At 40.9% G+C, this 22,031-nt stretch overlaps 1 long non-coding RNA gene across 1 annotated transcript in view; it reads left to right on the top strand.

The window, feature by feature from the left end:
- LOC145396371 (uncharacterized) overlaps positions 1 to 22,031 on the top strand; it is a 64,353-nt gene that overhangs the window by 17,836 nt on the left and 24,486 nt on the right. Inside the window, exon 2 of the long non-coding RNA XR_013896772.1 lies at positions 1,244 to 1,363. This is a non-coding gene — a long non-coding RNA (uncharacterized LOC145396371). The remainder of the gene's footprint in view (positions 1 to 1,243; positions 1,364 to 22,031) is intronic.

The raw sequence follows: 22,031 nt of genomic DNA, 5'->3' as shown, positions 1-22,031 counted from the left end.
CAAGGGGAAAGAAAATGTTATTGCAGATTGCTTATCTAGACTTTAGACAGATTGTTTTAGAGTAATAAGAAATTTCCTTTGTAAATTTCTTTTTCTTTGTGGGGAGGTGTTACATAGCCTATGATTTCATCATCCTTTGTGTAATTCTAACGTGCAGTATGCTGCATGTTTGATCACGAGCGTGTTCTACCTCACTCCCCCCGTCCTCCCTTATAGTAGAGTAAGTCGTTCTTTCTGTTGTTCAGAGCAGGATTGTCAACTCTTTGTCCCCATGGCTTCATTTGCGCGTCCTTCTTATAAGTTGTATCAAGCTCTGCCGGCCCCTATATAATGAGCTCAGTCTCTGCATTATGGCCACTTAGATCTACTCCTCATTTTTGTTCACATCTCTGTCCTCCCCTGTACAGTTGTTATTATTGTGAGTGCTCAGGAAGTCTCCAACCATCTAGCAGCTGTGTAATTTGAGTATAAGTGTTGTTGCATTTTTTCTTGTACTGTGTAGCGTAAGGTGTTAATTCTTAGGCCTAGTAGGGTTTTTGTGATTCATGTGTTTTGGGTGTCAGCCCTTATTAATAATATTTTGTATCTGTAATAATATATCTTGCATTCACTGAGTATTATCTGGTATTTTAATTTTATCAGGGCTGACTTAGATAAATTTACTCTTGCTAATTTCGTGTTAATAGAGGCTATTGCAGTTAACCATATATTTAACCTGTTTTTTGCCATTACATTATCCTTATGAGTCCTGAATGTTTTGTTGTTAGTTTGAGCATTAAACTTTAACTTGTAATTTTACCTAACTCTTTTGTTTTGAACTTGGAATTTTACGGGACAGTAGTGATTTTTAGTATTCTCACTTAAAGTGTACATTATCTTTCTCTGTTCCGTAACAATAATATATATATATATATATATATATATATATATATATATATATATATATATATATATATATATATATATATATATATATATATATGGCCTTAATGAACAGGGGCTTTGGCCCCAATGGTCGATAGGCCGGAAAATAAAAACAAAAAACAAAAAAAGTGAGGAAACCATAGTAAGTTGGGTGATGCAGTGGCCCTCTATCCCAGGACAGTGAGTGAATTACTTGCCACAGGTTTAATGGCAGAAGTTACTGAGGTGTGTACCACAGTTAAGCACCTCTTGACGTCTGCCTTTACCTTTACTTTTACCATAGATATAATGATGCCATCTGGCGTTTTTTTATCTACAGGCATTGAATTTGCTGAGCTGCGTGCTGCAGTGGAGGCGAACTCTGTGTTGCTGGTGGACGTGAGACAACCACAGGAACTGCAGGAATATGGACGGATTCCCACCAGTGTCAATCTACCATGTATGTTTAATTATTTCCTGTGTGTGTGTGTGTGTGTGTGTGTGTGTGTGTGTGTGTGTGTGTAATTCTCTGGGTCGGTCAGAATCAAGTGATGGTCGTGATCGTCAGCTTTTTACCCTCCCAGAAGAGAGATGAGACTATTTAATAATCTGATCTAAAGGCAAGGCTGTGACCTGCACACACACGCACACACCCATCCTCTTGCTGAGGGGGCTAGTAACCACCTGCTTCGTCAATGAAACTTTTTGCAACCTGAGCAAGGCGAGAACCCCCGTCTGCCAGATGGCAGGCAGTAGAGTTACCACTGAGCCAGAGAGCTGCGCGCTCGCGTGCTTGCTCTTACCTAATTGTATCTTTACAGCAATGAGTCACGCTCGCACTGTTTCGTGTTATAAACCATTTTTATAATACATATCCTTAAATATATTAATAGTTTTAGAACACAATAATTTATTCGGTAGTGCATTCCACTGATCAATTGCCCTATTTGGGAAACTGACTTTCTTTACGTCTTTGTCACCTCTCGTTTTATGCAGTTTTTATAGTGTCCTCTTGTTGACGCCTCCCCATAGGTTATAGAATAATTGATGTCTATTTTTCTTATATAGCGTAATCATGTCTCCTCTTTTCCTTCTCTCATGTCATGTTGGTAGGTTCAGTTTTTCTAGTGTTTCTTCATAGCTTAGATCCTTTATGCTTGGTACCCATCTTGTAGTGGCCCTTTGTGCTTTTTCAGTCTTATCTATGTGTTTTTTTTAAATGAGGATTCCAGACCACTGCTGCATATTCCAAGATTGGTCTGATGAACGGTGTTATTATCTTTACCATCATGTCTTGATTAATATAAGTGAATGCTATTCTGATATTAGCAAGCACTGTGTGCATGTTCCGTACTCTCTCATTTAGGTGTCAGCCGGAGATAGTCTGTTATTGATAATCACACCTAGGTCCTTCTCTTTCTCTGTTATGTGTTGGGTTGAACCTCCTAGCTTATAATCCCAATCTGGTCTTTTCCCACTCTTACTAAACTTAATTACTTGGCATTGTCCACATTGCATTCCATTTGCCATCTATTGCTCCATTCATGAAGTTAATTTAATTCTTCTTGTAGCTCTCAGCAAGGGTCTGTGTTTGTAATTCTCCTTTGTATTTTTGCAGCATCAGGAGATATTTTCAGATAGCTTCCATTTCTAATGTTTCTGTCTATATCACTTATATACCGTAAAAACATCATTGGTGCCAGCACCCCTCCATGATGAGTAATTACCCCTTAGTATTGTTCTCATTTCCCTTTTTCTGAGAAAATCCTGCATCCAACAGAACAGATTACCTCGGATTCCTCCTTGATGGTACAGTTTCCATGAAAAGTTTTTGGGGTGATAGTCAAATGCTTTCTTAAAATCTAAATAGACACTGTCCACCCATCCCTCTCTTTTCTTTAGAGTTTCTGCTACTCTATCATAGGTGCTTAAGTGATTTATAACATACGATTTTCCTTTTCGAAAACCGAACTGTCTTTCTGTTATCACATAGTTTTTTTTTTTTTTTTTTCCAGATGGTTTACCCAAATTTTTCTTATTAGCTTTTCTAGTACCTTGCTTACTACACTGGTCAGGGATACTGGTCTATAAATGAGTGGATTCTGTCTACTTCCTTTCGTAATAGGGGAACAATCTTTCTTCCAAATGTGTGTGTGTGTGTGTGTGTGTGTGTGTGTGTGTGTGTGTGTGAAACAAGATAGTATAATCACAGAGAAAATGGGTGTAAAAAGGGTGTTGAAAAATAGTATTGTGTGTGTGTGTGAGATTTGAAGATGGATGTATTTTGTAAGTGAATGTGGGAATATTCAAAGTATGGAGACTGAGGATGCGATGGGACTGGCAAGGGACAGAAATGGATGAACTGAGGCCAATATTCTTGTCGGTTGAGGGAGCTTCCTAACACCTCTTCCTTAGCGATTTAGTTTGCTTATTACACCTTGTTGTCCTTTCTTGCTACATACAGCCTTACAGTATCACCATACTCCGCAAAACGTACCGAAGGATATTAACCACACACACACACACACACACACACACACACACACACATATATATATATATATATATATATATATATATATATATATATATATATATATATCCTCCATTTCGCTGCCCTCCCCCCCGCTGCCACACCCCTCTCTCATATACCTCTCCAATCCATCCCTCCATCTCATCCTCGGCCTCTTCTTCTTCTCCTCCCCTCCACCTCACTCACAAACACTCTCCTTGTTAGTCTCTCGCACTCCATCCTCTCCACATGGCCAAACCATCTCACTGTATTTCTCCTAACGCTTTCTGTCACATCCACAGCCACCATAACAGTGTATTAGACCCAGTATGTTTTCTATCTATCTATTGTCAGACGCCATAATCCCGTAAGGGGTGGCTACAAACAAATCGCCTCCATGTAGCCCTGTCTCCTGCTATTTCACTGCCCAGTTCCCAGCTCGCACCCAACTCTCATATACCTCTCCACTCCATCCCTCCATCTCATACTTGGTCTTCCCCGCCCTCTCTCACCCTCCACCTCACTCACATACACTTTCCTCATCAGACTCTCGTTCTCCAACCTCTCCACGTGGCCAAACCACCTCAGAGTGTTTCTCCTAACGTTTCCTATCACATCCACATCCACACCACAACCCTCCTCCACTTCCTCATTTGTCAGTCTGTCTCTCTGTGTGACACCACATGCTCCTCTCAAATAACTTATTTCCACTGCTCTCACTCTTGACTTCTGTCCCTCCAACAACGTCCAAGCTTCACTTCTATACGTTAGAATTGGTATCACAATACGGTCATGCAGTAACTTTTTCACTGCCATGCTCACTTCCATGTTTCTTATCACTGCTTTCAAGGAACCAGCAACCTTTCTTCCTTGATGTACTATCATGATCCAAAGAGTCTTTATCCCCCTGAGTGGAGGAAGGTCGAAGCCAAGGTTGAAGAAATGACGGGCCACCGAACACAGGCCAGTTCATGATGGAGGGGTTCACTAACCTGAAGCTTAGGATAATAAGAATCACCCGGATGAAACACACGAGCCTATTTATGAATCACGGTATCATGAACCATTATTAGTCTTGTATACTGGCAGTGTCCGATCATCTGGTCTTGATACAACCTTGGCTTCGACCTTCTTCCACTCAGAGGGATAAAGAAACTTTGGATCGTGATAGTACCCTTTCAAGCACGTCACCCTCCAAACTTCCATCCTTACTCATCACACTATCCAAGTACTTAAACACACTCTCATTTTCCATTTCCTCCCCATCCAACCTTACTGTACATTCACTGACTTCACTTCTCTCAAAGACCATAACTTTACTCTTCCCAGCATTCACCTTAAGATTCCGTTTCTTACACATTCTCTCAAACTCATCCACCAAGCCTTGCAGCTCCCCTTTGTCTTCACTTAACAGCACAGTATCATCTGCAAACAACAGCATAGGTAGTTTTCCAAACACTGTCCTCTCTCATTAGGGCCGCTCCAACAGCCATTGCCCTACCTTGTATCTCTTTTATAACCCCATCCATAACAGAGTGAACAACCATGGAGACATGACATCCCTGTTTCAGTCCGACCTTCAAATAGAAAAATTCACTTAGTTCATTGTCCACACGCACTGCAGCCTTAGCCCCTCATACATACTCTTCACGGCCTTCAACAACTTCCCATCTACTCCATATATTCTTAATACTTTCCACAATCATTGTCTATCCACCCTGTCATATGCTTCCTCCAAATCCATGAAGGCCACAAACAACTTCTTTCCCTTCTCTAGAAACTTTTCCACTAAAGATCTAAGAATGAATATCTGATCTACACAACCTCTTCCCTTCCTAAAACCTCCCTGTTCTTCTCCGACTAATTCCTCTGCTATTTCCCTAACTCTGTCAATAAGCATTCTACCATATTCCTTTACTATTACACTAAGAAGACAAATGCCCCCATGATTACCACACGCTTCTTTTTCCCCTTTTCCTTTGTACAGGCGAATAATTATACCTTGCTTCCAATTCTCGGAACTCCCTCTTCCTCCCGGGCCAATCTGCACATCTTCCACATCCATTCTACTACTATCTCCCTCCCATGCTTCAGCACTTCACCACACACTCCATCAATTCCTGGGGCTTTCCCCATTTTGACTTTCTTCATTGTTTCCTCAACTTCTATCCTACTGACTTCTTCCTCTCTTCTCACAACCCTCCTTCTTCCAGCCATTCCCCAACCACTTATACTTGCATTGCTGTACTTTCATTCTCTGTGTTCAAAACTTCCTTAAAGTGTTCTCTCCATCTGCTCACTTTTTCTCCCTTGCCCACTAATAATCTACCATTTTTATCTTTCACTCCCCGATTAACTTCTTTGACACCCTGTCTAACACTCTTTACCTCTTTCCAAAACATTTCTTATATTCCCTCCATGTTACACTCAAATTCCTTCCAAATTCCTCATCCACGCTTCTTACTCTCTCTTACTAATCTTTTCACCTCTCTCTTCCTCTCTACATATAACTCTGTCGTCTGTCTCTCAACTTCTTCCACACCCTTCTTTCTTATCCACTCACTATATGCTTTCTACTTTTGTGCCACAGCCTGTCTTACCCCTTCATTCCACCATGCTGTTCCTTGCACCCCCTTTCGTCTTCTCTTCACCCCACTCACCACCTCACATGCTGCACAGATTTCTTCTGTGAATACCTTGCACACACCTTCCACATCCCCCATTTGCTCCAATCCATATTTACACAATCGCTTCTTCACTTCTCTCTTGTATTCTGTCTTTTTTCCATCCTCTTGTAACCTTTCCACCCTCCTTGTATGAACTACTTCCTCCTGTCCTACCCTTCTTTTATTCCTCTATTTCACTGGGTCCTTAATTTTCACCACCACCAAGTAGTGGTCAGAAAGTTCACTCCCGCAACTTTTATATGCTCTTGCATCCATTACACACCTTCTCATCCTATCATCCACATACACACATACTCAGTCAATGCCTTCCGTTCATTCAGTTCACCACCCACCTTTCTCATCACTCGCCATGTACACCTGTGTACCATCTTGTACCTGAAGAGGATATTGGCTATCACCAACCCCCTCGTAGCACAAGTGTCCACTAAAGCACTGCCATTCTCATCCATTTCTGCAGGCACACCCCTCTCACCAACTACTCCATCCACTTTCACATTCCCTACTTTTCCATTCATATCTCCAGTCAGAAACACTCTCTCATTGCTTTCAAACTTTTCCACGCACACTTCCACATTTGTCAGAACTCCTCTCACTCTGCTTGCACGATCTTGCGTTGGTACACACACAAACACACAATAGCCCACATGTGTAGTCCAACTTTCAGTCTTACCCACACAATCCTTGAGGGCAATTGATCCATACTCTCTTATATTCTCCTTCCATCTGTTACTCACAACAATATACAATCCTTCTTTTGCCCTCTCATTCACATCCACTCCCGTGCATATACTCCATCCATACTCCCATTCTTTCACACTCTCATCAAGCCATTTAGTTTCAGTTACTCCACATACATCCACTTTTGCACGTTCAGGCACTTGGACTATCTCGCTCTCTCACCTCATCATTTCCACCCTTTACATTCCATGTCGCAATCCATAACATGTCCTTTGTTCGGTCCTTATTCGTCACCTGTTGGTCTGTCCTGGTCCGAGGCTTCTTGTTCGTATTATTAGTTAGCTGTTCTCCGTGGAGGGGCACTAACCCTCCGCCAACTCACTTGTTGTTACGTAGGGAACACGTGTTGGTTGGTTATAAGGTTACCACCCAGCGTTTTAAATACTTTCCTGGTTTACAGGAAATCTTGTGGCTTGCCACTCAGTGTAGAGGTATACACCTAAAAACAGAGTACCACTACACTAAGTATGTGGATGGGGGGCGGCCCCACCTACCACCATTATAGCTCATTATACCATTTTAACTCTTACTTCTAAAAGTGTCATCTCCTCATCTTGAATGCCGAGTTGGAACATATAGGTTAGCATTAGAATATGATGCTACTCACGAGGAAGTGCAGTGGGAAGGGTGTTGAGCCGTTGTACTGTCTTTTTCCACCACTAAGTTACATGGAACAGGTTGCAAAACGACGAAATTCTAGGCCAAGTTAATGTGGAAGGACTATAGGACCGTATTCTCACCGGTTAAGGAAGCTTCTTAACACCTTTTCCTAAGCAAGTTATTTTTGGATATGGGAGACTAATATCCTTTTGTATGTTATTTATGCAGATTATGGCGATATTGGAAGGATTTATGTAGCACAGAAGAGGTCAGTAAGGTGTAATAAAGAAAATAAATTGCTTAAGAAAAAGTGTTAGGGGGCTTCCTTACGCGTGGAGAATACAGACCTAGGTGTCCTTATTAGCGTGTGCAGAGCTTCTGTATTTCTTCAATTTCCTTCTTTTTACAGACGCATTTTCTCGTTAGTGCCAATCCTTTTTATCTTCACCAATTTAGCTTCAAACTTGGCACGGTTCTGCCTTGGGCCAGTATCCCCTAAAACTACTCTCATTTTTATTTTTATATGGCATTTAAATAGGGATTTATGTGGCTAAACGTTAGGCCATATAAGCATGCAAGTTTTGAGAGCCAGTGCTTTTTGTATGCTCATTAATCATTACGATAATTTGAACAGAAGTATGTCAATGTTTTGTATATGTGTGGAGACCATCTTGCATTCCCTTGCAAATGTTGGCAGTTGGAAGGATTGGTTGCGAGAGAGAGACAAGTCAGAGCATGAATCCTTTTTTTTCTCTAACATTTCGTGCTACACAGATCCCACCTTCATACTCGTAGGGTTCTGTGTAGCCTGAAACGTTAGAGAAAACAAAGAACTCAAGATCTAATCTGTGTGTCTTTCCCACCGAACCTTTCCGCTTGTCACAATGGGTCGTCTACAATGGAGGCAATCTTGTTTGGCATAATGCACTTGAATAATCTTGCGTGTTATTTATATACTGTACTATCAATCTACTCAGTTTGGTTTAGCGAAGTGTATGAAATTAATATTAAGCCTCTCTTGGTCGAGTATTCTGCTATAGCTAACTCACACGATTGTATTCAGCTAAGCAGATTCTGTGACTACTCTTTCTTACAGATATATTTTTTGATACTACTGGTTAATATCCTTTTGTACATTATTTATGCAGAGTATGGTGATATTAGAATTAAGCAACACAGAAGAGGACAGTAAGGTGTAATAGGTGTGTCGGGTAGCTTCCATAGCTGACGAGAATGCTGGCTGAAGAGCCTGAGTGTTAACAGTGTCACCATAAATCCCTTCGTGGTGGGGATAACTTCAGCATTCTGTTTCATCTGAAGCCGTATGAGAGAGAGAGAGAGAGAGAGAGAGAGAGAGAGAGAGAGAGAGTGGAGGGAATAACTCTAGTATTAACAGCTGACACTAGAGTATTTTATTTAACTGAGACTGGCCCGTATTCTTGTTAGTTGAGGAAGCTCCCTAACACCTTCTTTAAGCTATTTATTAATTGCACCTTATTGTCCTATTCTGTGTTGCATAAATCCTGCCAATTTCGCCATACTTTGCATGAGTAACGTACAAAATTATAATAACCATCCATGCCAATAATAAATCGATAAGGAAGATGTGTTAGGGAGCATCCTTAACCGACGAGAACACGAGATTGAGTCATAAGAGCCAGAGTGTTACTGTAATATCCACCCATATCCACAAATAAATCGTTAAGGATGAGGCGTTAGGAAGCTTCTTTAACCTGCGAGAATACGAGCCTGGATGTTACTGTAATACTGGCACCATAAATCCTGTCCTGCTCGGGTCAACATTAGTTTTTTTTTTTTTTTTTTTTTTTTTTTTTTTTTTTTACGTGTCCGACTCTGGGCAAAGGCTCAGGGCCTATTTCTTGGGGATAGTGGCCTATCCCAAGGCCCAGTAGTCCTCCTACACCTCCACATGTCACCACTTCGGCGTTAACACCCACCGTCCATATTGAATACATGCTAGGTCTGTCTCATACAGGACTGGTGTACTGGTATTAGCGGGGGTATTTTTACGACATGTTGGCGGGTCATCTGGTAGATCAGGAATTCCACTGCAGTTAATCTCAGGCAATTTTATGTAGCTAAGTGAGTCATAGGAGCCTGCTTTAGTAATATTACCATTAATACTCTCATGGTTGGCATAATTCTATACCCTTTTTATACTAAAATGGCCTAAAATTGCTGTCTCCCCTGTCTTGAATGCTGAGTTTTGGCAATTCATTATCACTGGAATATGATGCTAGTCACCACGAATTGCTATGGAAAGGATATAGTGTTGCTGCATTAACTTTTTGTCAGTGAGCTACGTGGAGTAAACTACAAAGATGAGAAATCAGGGTGAAGTTAAAGTAAAAACAGTATAATATTTTATACCAGCTAATGTGAGACGAATTTATTCAGCTGAATGAATCTAGAGAGCACGAGATTTTTTTTCTCAGTACTGTCACAGCTAAGTCCCTCATGGTCAAGACAACTATAGAATTGCACGGCAAGTAGCGTTAGGCCATTTTGTTCAGCTCAGTGAGTCAGCGACTGTACTGCAGAGTCGTATTATCGTGAACGTCGTTATAGATATACAGGGTGCTTTTGAACTCCACCGCCAAACACTGAGGATCACTTGTGTGGAGGAAAATAAACATCTATTGTTCTATACAGTTTTACCCAGAAACGCTTTAGTTATGAAATACACAACCGTAATTCTTTTACCTTAACATGGCCCAGACTTCCTTCCTTTTGCATCTCATTTCATATAGCTCAGTGACAGGAGTACGGCTCCTCATTTTTCCATAGCACTTCGTGACAAGCATCGTATTCTAGTGTCAATATTGTTAGCATAAAAGGAGTATAATAAGAATTCAAGCGCAGCAAAGTTCCCATAACATAATGACACACCAGTTATACCAGTTACACCGTCACATCAAACACAGTGTCAGAATTACCTGTTTACATGTAAATGTCGTGAGTCATGTACAGCCCCGGTCAGAATTTGGTGATACAGTCAGCACTGCCAACACCAAAGCGTCTGGGTTCAGAGTTCGAGAATTTCGACTCGCGTGTCTGACACACACACACACACACACACACACACACACACACACACACACACACACACACACAATGACAAAGAGAGAGAGAGAGAGAGTATACACCTAAGGCATGGTAACGGACATTGACGGAGCGTCTCCCTGTCTCATTACAATCACGACCAATATTTCTATGAAATATGTAATCCACATACTTCAATATATGTAAAAGACTAGCGATTTTATTATTACGTTATTCCCATGTCACATGAATTAATGTGGTTAGGCAACACAGTACTATATTAACCCAGAATACATCCTATGATTGTATGGTCATAGCTTGGAAACACTGACAGGTAACATTTTATAATATGCCTTGCCCATTGCAATTGATGTTTTAATTTCAAACTACACTTGTGTAGTTAAGTAAATGAAGGTATAGCACACCTGTGTCCCGTGAGTAAGCTATGAAACACACGGATGGTCGGGTCTCCTTACATTTTGTCTAAGCTACGGGTTAATCACATAAGTGACGGATGCGACCAGAACGTGGATAAGCGTCTTATTTTAAATTATGATTAGTAAAGTGAAATCAATAAATAATTGTCTCTTAATAATATTATAATCGTAATAATAAACACTGAAGGGATGAAAGACTCAGTTGCTCTGATATTTACTATTACCATACGTAATATCCAGTCCACCCACCATTTTTCACAATAATATATATATATTATATATATATATATATATATATATATATATATATATATATATATATATATATATATATATATTGTTACGGAACAGAGAGAGATAATGAACACTTCAAGTGAGAATACTAAAATCACTACTGTCCCGCAAAGTTCCAGGTTCAAAACAAAAGAGTTAGGTAAAATTACAAGTTAAAGTTTAATGCTCAAACTAACAACTAAACATTCAGGACTCATAAGGATAATGTAATGGCAAAAAACAGGTTAAATATATGGTTGACTGCAATAGCCTCTATTAAGAGGAAATTAGCAAGAGTAAATTTATCTAAGTCATCCCTGATAAAATGAGAAAACCGGATAATGCTCAGTTAATGCAAGATATCTTATAACAGATACAAAATATTATCAATAATGGCTGACATCAAAAACTCCACATGAACCACAAAAACCTCACCAGGCCTACGAATTAATACCTTATGCTATACAGTACAAGAAAAAATGTAATAACACTTATACTCAAATTACACAGCAGCCAGATGGTTGGAGACTTCCTGAGCACTCACAAAAATAATAACAACTGTACAGGGGAGGACAAAGGTGTGAACAAAATGAGGAGTAGATCTAAGTGGCCATTAATGCAGAGACTGAGCTCATTATATAGGGGCCGGCAGAGCTTGATACAACTTGTAAGAAGGACGCGCAAATGAAGCCATAGGGGACAAAGAGTTGACACTCCTGCTCTGAACAACAGAAAGAACGACTTACTCTACTACAAGGGAGGAGAAGGGGGGAGTGAGGTAGAACATGGAAGCTTGGTCACTATGGAAGCCACGAGGCGAATCGTGATCAAACATGCAGCATGCTGTACGGTAGAATTATACAAAGGATGATGAAATCATAGGCTATGTAACACCTTCCCACAAAAAAAAAAAGAAATTTACAAAGGAAATTTCTTATTACTCTAAAACAATCTGTCTAAAGTCTAGATAAGCAATCTGCAATATCATTTTCTTTCCCCTTGACATGTTATATGTCTAATGAATACTCCTGAAGAAGTAGACTCCATCTTGTCAATCTCTGATTTTTATCTTTAAACTTACTAAGGAATTTCAGTGGGTTATGATCGGTATAAATGACTATGGGGTCAAAACCAGAACACAAATAAAATGAAAAATGCTGTAAACCCAAAATCAAGGCCAAAAGCTCTTTCTCAATAGTTGAGTAGTTCTTTTGAAGTGGAGTGAACTTCTTACTGTAATAAGATACAGAGTGTTCAATACCCTGATCATCCTCTTGCAGCAAAACAGCCCCAGCTCCTGTATCACTTGCGTCAACAGCCATCTTAAAAGGTTTAGCAAAATTTGGAGTAGCGAGCACTGGCTGACTTAATAAGATAGCGTTAAGTTTGGTGAAAGAGGATTCACAGTTATCGGTCCAGACAAATTTAACTCCCTTTTTCAGTAGGTCTGTAAGTGGTGATACAAGAATTGAAAAGTTAAGAACAAATCTCCTGTAATAACCTACCATTCCCAAAAATCTTTGTAGCTCTTTCCTACTTTTAGGTCTGGGAAGATCACTTATAACCTGAACCTTAGCTCCTGGTGGTGCAACATGTCCATCACCAATTACGTACCCAAGGTACTGAACTTTAGCTTGACCAAACTCACACTTTGATAAATTAGCTACAAGATTAGCCTGAACCAAACGCTCAAGAAATTTACTGACATGGCATAGGTGATTTTTCCAGTTGTCACTGAAGATTAATACATCATCAATATAAACAACACACCCTGACAAACCATCTGTTACAACATTCATGAGCTTCTGAAAAGTGGCTGGTACATTCTTCATACCATATGGCATTACAGAACATGCAAATGTCTTTCCTAGTGTTACAAAACATGAGATCTCCCTAGCACGTTCAGTCATAGGTACTTGCTAGTATCCCTTTAACAAATCAAACTTACTTATGTACCTAGCCTTTCCGATCTTGTCTATGCAATCTTCCACGGGAGGGAGAGAGTAAGTGTCTCTTTTGGTTATCTGATTAACACGTCTGTAGTCGATGCAAAGCCGCTGTGACCCACCTGGCTTAGGGACTAGAGTGACAGGAGAACTCCACTCGCTCTGACAGGGCTCAATCATCTTGTGGTCCAACAGGTAGCCAAGCTTCTTCTGGATGAGAGGAACTTTCACTGGGTTCACACAGTAAGGAGGCAGTTTAATTGGCTTTGTATCTCCAACATCGACATCATGCATCAACACAGTGGTTCTTCCTGGAGTGGCACGGAACACTTGCGGGTACTCCTGCAGTAATGCCGAAAACTCCTGCCTTTCCTCGGGAGTTAGATGAGAAAGCTTAGTCTGGAGATCATTCATGATATCAGGATTCTTCCCCAAACTATCACTCAGGCTCATGCTGCATGGGAGAACTTCACTTGCAGACTCGGGTGGAACAGCTACAGTGCAGACTGGGTTATTTTCGTCCCGCCTGTGATATAACTTTAGCATGTTGATGTGACAAAGTTGCTTGTTCTTTCTACGATCTGGTGTGGCGATGACATAGTTGACATCACTGAGTTTCTTCTCCACGAAATAAGGACCACTAAACTTGGCTTGAAGAGGTTGCCCATGCACCGGTAGCAGAATCAAAACCTGATCTCCTGGCTGAAAGTGGCGTAACCTGGACTTCTTATCATACCAAGTCTTCATCTTCTGAGCAGCTCCTAAATTCTCTCTCGCCAGCTGTAAAGCAGTGGACAGCCGTTCTTTGAGCTTCATCACATACTCCAGCAGGTTGACGTCATCTTCCTCCGACAGCCAGCATTCCTTGAGTAGCTTAAGCGGTCCTCTTACTTCATGGCCAAACAGTAGTTCAAAGGGTGAGAAGCCCAGTGATTCATTTGGAGATTCTCTTGCGGCAAATACAACGAATGGAAGACCTTTATCCCAGTCTCTCTGATGTTCCAAACAGTATTTCTTGAGCATCGATTTGAGTGTTTGATGATATCTCTACAACGCTCCTTGGGTCTGGGGATGGTAAGCTGAAGACGTGATCTGGGTGATGCCCAACTCTTTCAGAGACTGCTTGAAAACATTTGACATGAAATTACTTCCCCGGTCTGACTGTACCTCCTTGGGCAGATCAAACTTTGTGAAGAACCCTAGCATTTCCTTAACCATGTTCTTTGCTGAGATATTTCTAAGTGGAATGGCTTCAGGATAACGAGTAGCCATATCAATCAGGGTCAACACATAAGAAAATCCTGAAGAAGTCTTAGGAAGAGGGCCCACAATATCCACCAACACACGGGTGAATGGCGCCTCAAAAGGAGGAATGGGAACTAGAGGTGCAACCTTTTCGGTCTGATTACATTTCCCCACAACTTGACAGGTGTGACAAGACTTACAATACCAGGAAACATCTCTGAAGATACCTGGCCAGTAGAAGTGTTTCAAAATGCGTGCCACAGTTTTCCTCACTCCAAGGTGTCCTGCCAAACTAGAGTCATGAGCCACTCTAATGATATCCTGCCTACAAACACGAGGGATGACAACTTGATGTACAACCTCCCATTCACAGTCGGCTGATGCTGTTGGGGGTCTCCACTTTCTCATAAGTACTCCTGACTTTATATAATAACAAGTAGAAGCACCAGCTGACTCTTCCTCACTGCAAGCAGAGTTAGCTAGACCTTTCAACTCAGGGTCAGCAACCTGCAACTCAACCAACTCTTGACGAGACAAAGTATCAACACTACGGGGTACTGCCTCATCTGGTGAGTGGTGCAAATTAGCAAGAAAAGTGTCAGCTAGGATAACATCGTCATCATCATTATCCTCTAAGTCACCAGTAACTTTAGACTTAGCCCTAGTGACAGCACATGCAGAGAACACCTCAGGGATATCACGATCCTGGGTCGCAGTCACTGGTTCACTAGACAACTGAGGAGCTGGACACACTTGACTTCCACCAATATCATTTCCAAGTAAGAAAGTTACACCTGACATTGGGAGTGTCTCAACCAACCCAACCATAACGGAACCATTAACAAAACCAGACTCTAAATTCACTCTGCACAGAGGGACAGAGAAGTAATTATTCCCTACACCTTGTAAGATTACAGTTTCATCAGAGGAATTAACATTAGAGCCTAGAACACTGGTCAGCATAAGGGATTGGCAAGCACCTGTATCACGATATATTTTAACTGATTTCCTGTCATTACTGTCCAGAGGACTGACAAAACCATCAGACAGGAAATTAGCACATGAACTCTTGAGAGTGTCACCCACGTTACTGCTCAAAAGAGGAGCTTCATCATGAGAATTTAATTTACCCCTCAAAGCAGGTTCAGTTAACTCGGTTAAAGAATTCTGGGAACTCTCAAGGGTGGACACTAGACCAATTGACTGAATATTTAAAGACTCCTTTTTGTTCACATCACGCTGTCTCCTGAAACATTTCTCTGTAGTATGACCAAGCTTACTACAATAAGTACATTTACTTTTCTGAAATCTAGAGGTGGAGCTGGTATTTACTTCCTGAGAAACATCATCTTTATTCTCTTTCCTGTTACTTGTACTCTGAGTAGAGGCAACGTACTTACTCTCAGCTTTCCTTTTTTCTTTAGAATATCTCTTGTGAGTGAGAACATATTCATCAGCTAAAACTGCAGCATCGACAAATTATCTATTCTTTTCTCATCAAGGTATAGGCTTACATCGTTATTAATACACCTTTTGAAGTCCTCCAGCAAAATCATCTGCTTAAATTTTTCAAAATCAGAATTTACATTCTTAGAATTTAACCACTGCTCTAACAGATCTTCTTTGATTTTTGCATACTCAACATGGGATTGCTTATCTTGCTTATAAGTTGTCCTAAATTTTACTCTATAGGCTTCAGGAACAAGCTCATAGGCCTTAAGAATCAAGCTCTTAACTACATCATAATTATCAGATTGATCCTGAGGCAAAGATGCATAAGTTACTTGAGCTTTACCGGTGAGAACAGTCTGAAGGAGTACTGGCCAATACTTTTTGGGCCAATTAAAACCTGTAGCTACCCTCTCAAACAACTGAAAATACTTTGTTAAATCAGATTCATTAAAAGGAGGGACAAGTTTAACATTTTTAGCCACATCAGAATCATCAGAGTTAGATGATCCAGTTCCACCTTGTTTCATGCGATACTTATGGTCTGCCTGAATCCTAGCTAGTTCAATTTGTGCCTGAGCCTGTGCCTGTGCCTCCTGAATACGAGCCTGAGACTCAGCCTCCTTAGCGTTTGCCTGAAACTCAGCCTCCTTAACACGAGCCTGAAACTCAGCCTCTTTAGCATTTGCCTGAAACTCAGCCTCCTTAGCACGAGCCTCCTGCAGGGCTAGCTGTAACTTAGCTATTTCAATCTGCGTTTGCTCATCTGCAGGAGTTACATTAAACAAGCTTTCATTAATCATGTCAACAATTTGATCTTTAGAATGATGAGAGTGAACAGCAATTCCCAATTGTTGAGCAACAAGCTTAAGTTCATTCTTTGTTCTGTTTTCTACATCACACACTGTTTGCACATTTGACAAAAAATCTTTGACTTCATCAAGCGTAGTAATAGTAGACATCATGAATAAATCACAGTCACAAAATATCAAGCAATATCCTTATGATAATATCCTGAATATCCTGATAAGAGGTCGCCAAATTTATGTTACGGAACAGAGATAGATAATGAACACTTCAAGTGAGAATACTAAAATCACTACTGTCCCGCAAAGTTCCAGGTTCAAAACAAAAGAGTTAGGTAAAATTACAAGTTAAAGTTTAATGCTCAAACTAACAACTAAACATTCAGGACTCATAAGGATAATGTAATGGCAAAAAACAGGTTAAATATATGGTTAACAGCAATAGCCTCTATTAAGAGGAAATTAGCAAGAGTAAATTTATCTAAGTCAGCCCTGATAAAATGAGAAAACCGGATAATGCTCAGTTAATGCAAGATATATTATTACAGATACAAAATATTATCAATAATGGCTGACATCAAAAACTCCACATGAACCACAAAAACCTCACCAGGCCTACGAATTAACACCTTATGCTATACAGTACAAGAAAAAATGTAATAACACTTATACTGAAATTACACAGCAACCAGATTGTTGGAGACTTCCTGAGCACTCACAAAAATAATAACAACTGTACAGGGGAGGACAGAGATGTGAACAAAATGAGGAGTTAATCTAAGTGGCCATTAATGCAGAGACTGAGCTCATTATATAGGGGCCGGCAGAGCTTGATACAACTTATAAGAAGGACGCGCAAATGAAGCCATAGGGGACAAAGAGTTGACACTCCTGCTCCGAACAACAGAAAGAACGACTTACTCTACTATAAGGGAGGAGAAGGGGGGAGTGAGGTAGAACACGGAAGCTTGGTCACTATGGAAGCCACAAGGTGAATCGTGATCACACATGCAGCATACTGTACGTTAGAATTATACAAAGGATGATGAAATCATAGGCTATGACACAATATATATATATATATATATATATATATAGATATATATATATATATATATATATATATATATATATATCCATCATCCAATCCTATGTTGCCCCATAAGGACCGTAGAAGCCCGGGGCTAGGCAAGTTGGTCCTGACATTTAAGATGAGTGACCAGCCTCACTCATCCCTGAGTGGCATTACGTGAGCAATAAACCCCAACCATCCCTTGGATATAAGCCTACACTGGCTCAATCTGATTGGAGTTCCGTAATTACCCACTACACCACCAGGCGCCAAAATCTGGTTACATGGTTACCATCCAGTGTAGTAAATGGTTTCCTGGTGTACAGGAAACCATTTGGCTTGTCACTCAACGTAGAGTCACCCACAAGCAGAAGGAAGAGGAAAGAATGAAGGAAAGAAAGACAGAAAAGGGAGTGTACTGTCACCCGTAGGCAGAAGAGCGAGGAAAGAACGAAGGAAAGAAAAACAGAAGAGGATGGAAGGAAAGAAGGATGGAGGAGAGGAAAGGGCAGACTCCCGAGAGCAGCGTATGTAATTAAAGTCATGCAAGGGAGAGAAAAAGACGGCGCAATGTGGTAAGGGGGGTGTCGCGACGCTGGTGACCCAGACCCTGTGCGTATGAAACGGCCATTTTTGTTTTATTTTTCCATGTGCTTTGGAACGGACACGAAGTTGGGTCACAGTAAAAGGTGTTTGGAGTGTAAATGTGATGAGCATGTGATCCCTTAATCGCCTCATCCCGCCAAGGCGGGTCACAATAAACCAAAAAACTAAAACAACCATGCAACGTCACATTTACATCACATCCACACGCTCAACAACGTAATACGTTTTACAGTATTTAAATCTGTGATTATTAATTTGCAATTAAGCCGTATGTATTGCAAGACTGTTGACAGTTCATATCTTATCGTGTATTATCCCTCCTCCAACAATATACTCTGCCATGGGAACTAGAGGAGAAATGCTTCTTATCTGTAAAGATGGCTCTGCTCCATAAGTCATCATCCTGCTCAACATGGAGCTGTGCAAAAACCAGTCTTCCTGCACATTGCTGGTCCGTCAGCTGTTCCTTCTGAGCTGGGGTGCGATGGTGTATTCCAGCGCGATGTAACCTTCCTTACAGTTCTGGATGACACTTCTATCTGCAAGTCATGCCTCATTGCCGCTGCGTTGGTAAGGGGGTTAGCTTCCGCTGCCACAATAATGTTCCCATCCTCTACTGATGTCGTCCTCCTTAAGGCTCCTGTTCTCTCTAAGAAATGGAGTTTGCTGTAAACCCAACGAGGTTGTGATGCATTTATTGGGGTGTTCTCAAACGTTACTATTATAGCTTGCGTGGGTCTTTCCTAAGGACTGTGTAAGGTTTTAGTGCATCCGTCCGACTCCGTGAAACCTGAGTGATCAGCATATGCAGTATCGTTTCACGGGGCGAACGTCACCTTCTCACCTTGTCAGAGCCACTCAGCGGGGAGATGTTGCCATATGCAGGTCGCTTGGTTGTATCAGTCTCGACGAATGGACTACGTTACAACACGTGCATACACTGTCACCTCCATAGTATCCACGAGAGTTTGACAACGCACTGTTAACCAGTTGGGACAATTTCCTTATATGATATTACCGACAGAGGAACGTGGTGAAAAGGACTGTTTATATTACTCTATACGCCCGTATCTTTTCTCCTCATCCCTTACCTGTTTTATCAATGCTCACCCCTATTTCGCTAACACTGGTGGAAGAGGAATCACGTAACAGATATGTCGCATAATACGAATCTTTTTGTAATGTTAATGGATCCTAAACGTAATCGATAGTTTAATCACCAGCTATGCTTAAGTAAAACAATGATATGGATTTGTAGTCAAAGGGTATGTGGAAAAACTAATCATCTCCTTTGCATTTCATATAACATGGTCATTTGAGAACGGGAGGGTGGGAGAGATGATAAGGTTATCGGAAGACTAAAGAGGAAGCCAGAGCTACAATGCGTTTTCTCACGTCTTTGCTACAGCCAAGTTCGGATGTTTTAAATAAACATAGAAAACATGTAAATATGAACTACTGCTGTACTATAATGTTACTGTAAGTTATACGTTACCGTGAACAACAATTAACCATCATAGCACGCTTAACAGCTTAACACAGACCCTCCTTTACTCCAACCCCATTACTGACAGGATTAAACCTCTGATACCCTACACTACCCCGCAGCAACCAGTAATGCAGATCACAAGACAGTTGTTGATGGTCGTAGATGTAATCGCAGATAATATGTATTTTCGTAGAATATGAATATCTATATATTGAAATTTTCAATATAATAACTGTAACCTCATAGGTAAAATATTTATAACTGTTCACATACACTATATCTTATGTATACTGGCATGGGCGTCCGGAGGGAGAGGGGGTAAGGGAGGGCAATTGCCCCCCCTTGGAATTTGACGGCTTCAGTTCTTGTTCATGGATGATTGAGTGATTTGAGTCGATTCATGCATTCTGTCACTATGCATTTGATGTAAGTCATGTAAATGCTTTTGCCTATTTGGAGTGTGTGTATTTTGATAAAACTGCACACATATGTATAATTTCTCTTATTTTGACTCCCTTTACAAAAAATCCTGTGGACGCCCCTGTGTACTCCTACTATAACAAATCCAAGTATGCAAATAGAACTTAAAGACCTTACGCAGGTCGTTTATGTTTCCGTTGGTTGTCCACCTCGTAATCCTCTTGGCGACGATCCTTGGTGCCGGGCCAAGTCGCTGAGCGATAGCACGTATAGACAGCCCACTATCGCGCAGAGCTATGATGCTGCCTCTCAACTCCAGGTTTTGCTCCTTCCTGTTCATACCGTATTTTTCTGGGGACTGGTAACCCCCAGATCCGTATGATACAAAGAAATCTCGGATGATTTCCTCCCTCCTTCCCTCTCTATCAGTGTCAGACACGCGAGGCGAAATTCTTGATCTGATGCAACCGTTTCTGGCATCATTAACGCTGAGGCTACAGAAAGTGATTGTGAAAAATGGTGGGTGGACTGGATATTACGTATGGTAATAGTAAATATCAGAGCAACTGAGTCTTTCATCCCCTTCAGTGTTTATTATTACGATTATAATATTATTAAGAGAGAAAACAATTTATTGATTTCACTTTACTAATCATATTTTAAAATAAGACGCTTATCCACGTTCTGGTCGCATCCATCACTTATGTGATTAACCCGTAGCTTAGACAAAATGTAAGGAGACCCGACCATCCGTGTGTTTCATAGCTTACTCACGGGACACAGGTGTGCTATACTTTCATTTATTTAACTACACAAGTGTAGTTTGAAATTAAAACATCAATTGCAATGGGCAAGGCATATTATAAAATGTTACCTGTCAGTGTTTCCAAGCTATGACTATACAGTCATAGGATGTATTCTGGGTTAATATAATACTGTGTTGCCTGACCACATTAATTCATGTGACATGGGAATAACGTAATAATAAAATCGCTAGTCTTTTACATATATAGAAGTATGTGGATTACATATTTCATAGAAATATTGGTCGTGATTGTAATGAGACAGGGAGACGCTCCGTCAATGTCCGTTACCATGCCTTAGGTGTATACTCTCTCTCTCTCTCTCTCTCTCTCTCTCTCTCTCTCTCTCTCTCTCTCTCTCTCTCTCTGTCATTGTGTGTGTGTGTGTGTGTGTGTGTGTGTGTGTGTGTGTGTGTGTGTGTCTGTGTGTCTGTGTGTGTGTGTGTCTGTGTGTGTGTGTGTGTGTGTGTGTCAGACACGTGAGTCGAAATTCTCGAACTCTGAACCCAGACGCTTTGGCGTTGGAAGTGCTGACTGTATCACCAAATTCTGACCGGAGCTGTACGTAAAGATATGGTGCTGATATGTGATTAGCTACAAAGTATCAAATGCCTGAGTGACCGTGGCTGGAGACATGATCGAGTATTTGCAATACTGTTCACAGGGCGTACTGTTGGTGCTTAAGTCTGCGCCTGATGTCCGAACACTGCAGGCCGCCAGTCGATTGGTTACTGAGCATGACTTGCCACTGATAGTTGTGGTTCAGGTATTGCTCGTTCAATTACAGTGTTATACTCAAAACACATACATCAGTTACTTACATGCAGTACTACCAACCAAGAACATATAATACAGTTGGTTAGACATTCGAGCGGAGCCGACTAGAATCTGAAGCACTGAAACAGCTCTACCCAAACAATAAACTTTGGGAGCAATACCCAACACGACAGCTTACATGTATTTAGCGAGTTACAGGATTCAC

Source organism: Coenobita brevimanus, chromosome 37, assembly GCF_032717465.1.
Source record: "Coenobita brevimanus isolate Jiangsu-jjx chromosome 37, ASM3271746v2, whole genome shotgun sequence".
NCBI classification, from domain to species: domain Eukaryota; kingdom Metazoa; phylum Arthropoda; class Malacostraca; order Decapoda; family Coenobitidae; genus Coenobita; species Coenobita brevimanus.
The sequence above is the reverse complement of the archived record's forward strand: the minus strand, read 5'-3'. Positions and strand labels throughout refer to the sequence as shown.